Raw genomic sequence first — 6,000 nt, forward strand, 5'->3', positions numbered from 1 at the left:
TAGAAAACCTCTACGTGCTAATCTCCTATTGCCTAGCAAGTGATAACTGCTAGATTTTAGCCCAGTCAGGTTGTACATCTTCACAAGGCACTGCTGAAATCTCTCCCTAGGTTGACCAGCCTATGCTGGCTCAGTTTATCCCTGCCCCCAGGCTCCTAGTTGTGCCTGTGGCAGGAGTTCCCATTCGGAGCCTCAGGGGTGTGCCCGCTCAGTTAGCTTCAAGCTCTTCTGGCCTTCATGTGCCGTAGCCACCTCCAGAATAGAACCTGATGCATCAATAGCACAGCCTGGGACTTGGACTTAGGGTCCACAATATAGTACAAGGAACGTGGGCTCCTGAAATCAGAGCTAATTCACTTATCTCCTAGTCCTTAGGTGCCATAAGAAAAGACCCAAGTCCATGAAACAGACCCTCAGACCTATGTACCTCCAGTTCCCCGAAGCCCTGTTTAGCAGCCTCACCCATTGAAGAAGATTTAATTCTGCTAAAAGGAGGTGAGGAAAAAAGAGCTGGAAAATGCAGGTGTTGTGTAGGAAAACAAATTTAAGATCTCCAATACCCTGCACACTTCCTTAGGGGTCTTGTGGCCTCCTTTGTTTTTCTTGTGCTGGAGCTTGGAGGCTAACATGCTTAAGAAGCCAGAAGCTGGGCTCTAACTGTTGACAACAGGAGAAATTTGGAGCTGTATGTCACTTTCTGAGGAAGATTATCTAGATTCAATTTGACCCTCAAGAAATATGAAGGCTCTTCTCCATGGCCGAGATCTTGCTTGACTGACCAGCAATTACAAAGTGGATGTTTTGTCTGTAGTTGCAGATAAGTCATAGCAGCTCTGTCATCACCATCTCCTTGCCATGATATCTGGCTTTGAAACAGCAGCTGGAAATACTGGACATGGCTCTGGAGAAGAGGCAAGGCAGTGTGTCTTCACACTTTGATGGGAGAGCAGCCCTCAGCCTATCCCTGCCTCTGTTCCTAATAAGCTGCTCTTATATCCTGTAACTATATCCAGCACACAAGTATAGCCTATTACTAAGCTGCACACTGAATTCACCAAAGTAAATTAATAAAGTGGGAAAGACTGTGGCTCAGGCTCATCCAGAATGTCAGGGTGTGATCACTGGATTTGTCAAGCCCATTATCTTCTAGGGACCCATATAACTATGTGACCATTGGTACATACTTAGTGCTCACAAGACTAGCCTAGGTAGAGCTGAAATCCGTCCTGACATCCAAGCTAAGGTCTCTGAAGACCACAGTCTCATGGGATCACCTTGTGGAGCCAGTTCTGGTCTGGGAGTTTTGAGCAGTCATCCTCAGCTGCCTTGTTTCTACCTTCTCTATACCAACATCCTGTACTCAAGTTCTTGTCCATCCTCACATCATGTCTTAAGATCCCACGCCTTTTCTCTAAGATCTTTTCACTATTGTTCCTCTTACACCCCTCTCCACATGTCTTTGACTGCCTTCAACCTTTTGTAGCTGAATTACATGCATCCACAAAGTTTGCCAAGTAGCTAAAATGAGGGGTTCAGAATCAAAGCTTTTCCACTCACCAGCTGAAAAAGTGCAGTTAGACTCACCAGCAGTGGGAAGAAAATATAAAATTGTATCTAACTTTCAGCTTCTGTAATGGATACAGTATCTCTAAGTCCTGAGTTTTAGTGTACTTTTTTTTTTTAACTGATTGTTTAAACAACCGTAAGGTAAAGAATGGTTAGTCAATATTGGTATTTTCACATACTGATTCCATTTTCCACACGTACCGTTTTAAAGGAGTTCTACACCTCGTTTCCTGCCAGTCTCCTGTGCCAGTTGCCTAATACCATCCCTGTCTTCGGCTATCTTAGAGTGTGGTCCAGAAGGCCTGCCCTAAAAAAAGAGCCTTTTTAGCTTGACTGTCTTGATACCCAATACCATCACTTTTTCGTTTTTATCCCTACTTCATAAATCCATTCACCTGAGAATGCAGGCCCTAAGTAGGGTTCATCCAATGATGAGGGATCCTGAAGCTGTAGTTAAGACTCCCAGCCACAAAACTGCCAGCTCACCCCTGTTCACAATGATGTGACTGCTGTCTACAAGCACTGACTGAATTATGCTCATGGAGGAAGGGGAGGGCATTGCTGTATGATGAGGTCTCACTTATCCCTTCTTTCAGACTCATTGTGTGATGACACCATGCTTCTTCCCTGCAAGAGATGCCCAGTGGCTCTGACCATCTCTGCTTCTCTCTTAGCTTACCTTGGATATGAGTGCCCCCACCTCCCAGTAATGCTTGTGCTAGTCAGTGCCCCACTCATTGTCTCTCCCTCTTCTCTTTCTCTATCTTTGTGCTTCCTGCCGTGGTCCCCTCAGCCCCTCCAGAGCTGCTGGATGACCAGCACCCTGTGGTCCAGTTGCTGCGCAGTTTTTCCTCTGACTGTACAGGGGGCCGGCCAGTCTCCTTGGATGCCACGCTGGCGCATCACCTGCACCAGTGCTCCTACCACCTGCGCCTCTTCCGGAACTGGCTGCGCTCAGGCCAGGATGACCCCAAGTGCCTCTACAGTACTCCCTGCCACCAAGCTGGCTGCTGCCACTACCCTGGCTGGGACTGACTGCTTTGCTTATTGCACTTCTGGCAGGAGAGCCCACCTATTTCTTTCTCCTATTTGCCCTAAGATTATGTAACTTGCATTTAGTCGCTTGGATGGGATTGGGGCCAGAATGCCTGGTAGCTGTAGCATTGGCTGCTCATCCCTTTCCTATTCTCCTTTCTCACCACCCCCTAATGTTACTCATTTCCCAGTTCTGTTCAATACAGGAGTAATCCCTTGCCTTGGAATCTGTTCTTATCACTCTAACCCTCTACTACCACCATCTTCAAATCCAAATGTTTTTCTAGCCACTCTGAGGAGCTAGAGACAGTAACTTTCCTGCCCTCCTGCCACTAGATCATGGGGGAAATTGAGGCACAGAAGCCTCAATTGTATCCTTGGGGCAAACAAAGTCCAGAGCTTCGAAGATGGTCAGGTTATAATCCTTTTGAGCTATGGGCTTTAGTCACTGGTGAACAGGAAGCTGTCTTGCATAGACTTTGTTGTCCCGTGTATCCTTAGTCCCTTTAAGGAGGTGTTGAGGAGGCATAGGAAAGATTGGGGACTGAGATAGTGGTTTGGATGTGTTTTGCTTGATCCTCCAATGGGGACATTTTTTCCCTCACCAGTCCCTAGTATTAGGGTTACATATTTATGTTTACCCTTGACCCTACCCAGACTGATAGACCTACATTGGAATTCTTGGGTTTAGGCAGAGACTAAGTACTTTTTCTTTTTTCTAGGGCATTTGCCTCATTTTTCTGATGAAGTAGAAAGATCCTAGCAAGTCTGGGGTTTTCCAGTAGATCAGAAGGGTGAAGCTTTGATGTGATGGAAATTACCAAGAAAGAACTTCCATCCCCATCCTGATCATGCATGTGGTTTTCCTGGGCTGAGCTTCATGTGTATTGCATGCCCTCCAGTTTGCATCTGAGTATTCTACCCTTTCTACTGACATCCTAAATTTGCATGAACCCCTTCTCAGATTCCACGTCCTTCTCCTTAATCTGGTTCTCTTATTCATGATACCCGAAATCTTCTGTTTCTTCCCAGCTCCCTGACCTCCCTATCTCATGTTAGATCTGCAGTTTCACCCCTTACCTCTGAATCCTTGTTTTATTGCCCTAGAAAGTGTGAGAGCAACGTTGCTGCTTACTCTACTGGGATTCTGTTTATTTTTCCATGGTAGACTGCAAGCTCTCCATAGGTAGCATGAGAGGTGATTTGATTCACCTTGAGGCCTTAGCAGGTAGATGTTTTAGGAAATCTGAAGGTGAGAAAAACAGACTCCCCTAGGGGCTCTAAAGAGTTCCCTCTCCTGAGAGTCTTGGATACCTCATACTCCAAAAGCCACGGACTCTTCTGATGTCTCTCAGGGACTCTCCATGCTTCCTTGGCCAGTTGGGGGTATATCTGGCAGGAATAACATTGACTTTGTCCATCTCTTTTCATGCATCGCAGGGCCAGACCCCATTTTACTGTGTTTTTTTTTTTTGAGACGGAGTCTCACTCTGTCGCCCAGGCTGGAGTGCAGTGGCCCGATCTTGGCTCACTGCTCTCGGCTCACTGCAACCCCCGCCTCCTGGGTTCACGCCATTCTCCTGCCTCAGCCTCCCGAGTAGCTGGGACTACAGGCGCCCGCCACCACGCCCGACTAATTTTTTATATCTTTAGAAGAGACAGGGTTTCACCATGTTAGCCAGGATGGTCTCGATATCCTGACCTCGTGATCCACCTGACTTGGCCTCCCAAAGTGCTGGGATTACAGGCGTGAGCCACCGAGCCCAGCCCGTTTTACTCTAAGGATTCTTTAACCGTTTCTTGTAAGATAGTACTCCTGAACTGTACAAAGGAATATAGCAGTCAGAAAACATTTCCAGCTGAAATGTTAACAAATAAAAATAACAAGGCCGGGCTAGGTGGCGCATGCCTGTAATCCCAGCACTTCGGGAGGCCTAGGAGGGTGGATAACCTGAGGTCAGGGGTTTGCCACCAGCCCAACCTGGTGAAATCCCATCTCTACTAAAATGCAAAAATTAGCCAGGCTTGGTGGTGCGTGCCTGTAATCCCAACTACTCAGGAGGATGAGGTAGGACAATCGCTTGAACCTGGGAGGTGGAGGTTGCAGTGAGCCCAGATCATGCCACTGCACTCCAGCCTGGGTAACAGAGCGAGACTCTGTCTTAAATAAAATAAAAAAAAAAATAGGCCGGGCGTGGTGGCTCATGCCTGTAATCCCAGCACTTTGGGAGGATGATTACCTGAGGGTGGATGGATTACCTGAGGTCAGGAGTTCAAGACAAGCCTGGCCCAAATGGTGAAACCCATCTCTACTAAAAATACAAAAAAATTAGCTGGGCATTGTGGCGGGCCCTGTAATCTCAGCTGCTTGGGAGGCTGAGGCAGGAGAATCACTCAAACCCAAGAGTGAGGTTGTAGTGATTAGAGATCGTGGTTGTAGTGAGTAGGTTGTAGTGAGTAGAGATCGTACCATTGCACTCCAGCCTGGGCAACAAAGTGAGAGTCCATCTCAAAAAAAAAAAAAAAAAAAAAAAAATGTAGTGGAATGTGAAGAAATAAAGACATCAACAGGAGACTTCTTTAACTCCAAATTGCTTATTCAGAAAACTCATCTTCTTTGCTGACATTGTAGAGGGTGACTTTTTCTTTTAAACAAATTCAAAGCAGACACCACAGCAGAGATCCACCCAATTCTTGGGACAGTCAGCGCCTGATGGGATATGTAGTTTTTAGGGTAGCACGTGTAACAACTTAAAGTAGGAAAGACCCCCTTCAATTCAAACAAAAAAAAAATTTTTTTTTTTTTTGAGACGAAATTTCGCTCTTATTGCCCAGGCTGGGGTGCAATGGTATGATCTTGGCTCACTGCAGCCTCTGCTTCCTGGGTTCAAGCTATTCTCCTGCCTCAGCCTCCTGAGTAGCTGAGATGACAGGCATGTGCCACTATGTCCGGCTAATTTTGTATTTTTAGTAGAGACAGGGTTCCTCCATCATGGTCAGGCTGATCTCGAACTCCCAACCTCAGGTGATCTGCCCACCTCGGCCTCCCAAAGTGCTGGGATTACAGGTGGGAGCCACCGCACCTGGCCCCAAAATTCCTTTTTTAAACCAATATTCTAGTGGCCCACTATGCTCCAACAATTCCTACTTTAAGTTGTTGCATGACCCCTGTAGTAAAATGCATCACTCAGATCTGACAAACTCAGTGACACCCCCAGTTTTTACAAATTTAGTGACAGCCCCTCAAAGCTAACAGCATGATTATATAATTGGGAAGAGTTGTTCCTAAGAAAGAAAATGAGTTCCAGAGATGTATAAGAACTATATGTGTAATCTGTACTGCCAGTTAGCCCCAGAAATGCCCTGGACACAAAATCTGTCCAAGCTGAAAACAAAATT

This window comes from Nomascus leucogenys, chromosome 6, assembly GCF_006542625.1.
Source record: "Nomascus leucogenys isolate Asia chromosome 6, Asia_NLE_v1, whole genome shotgun sequence".
In the NCBI taxonomy this organism is placed as follows: Eukaryota; Metazoa; Chordata; class Mammalia; order Primates; family Hylobatidae; genus Nomascus; species Nomascus leucogenys.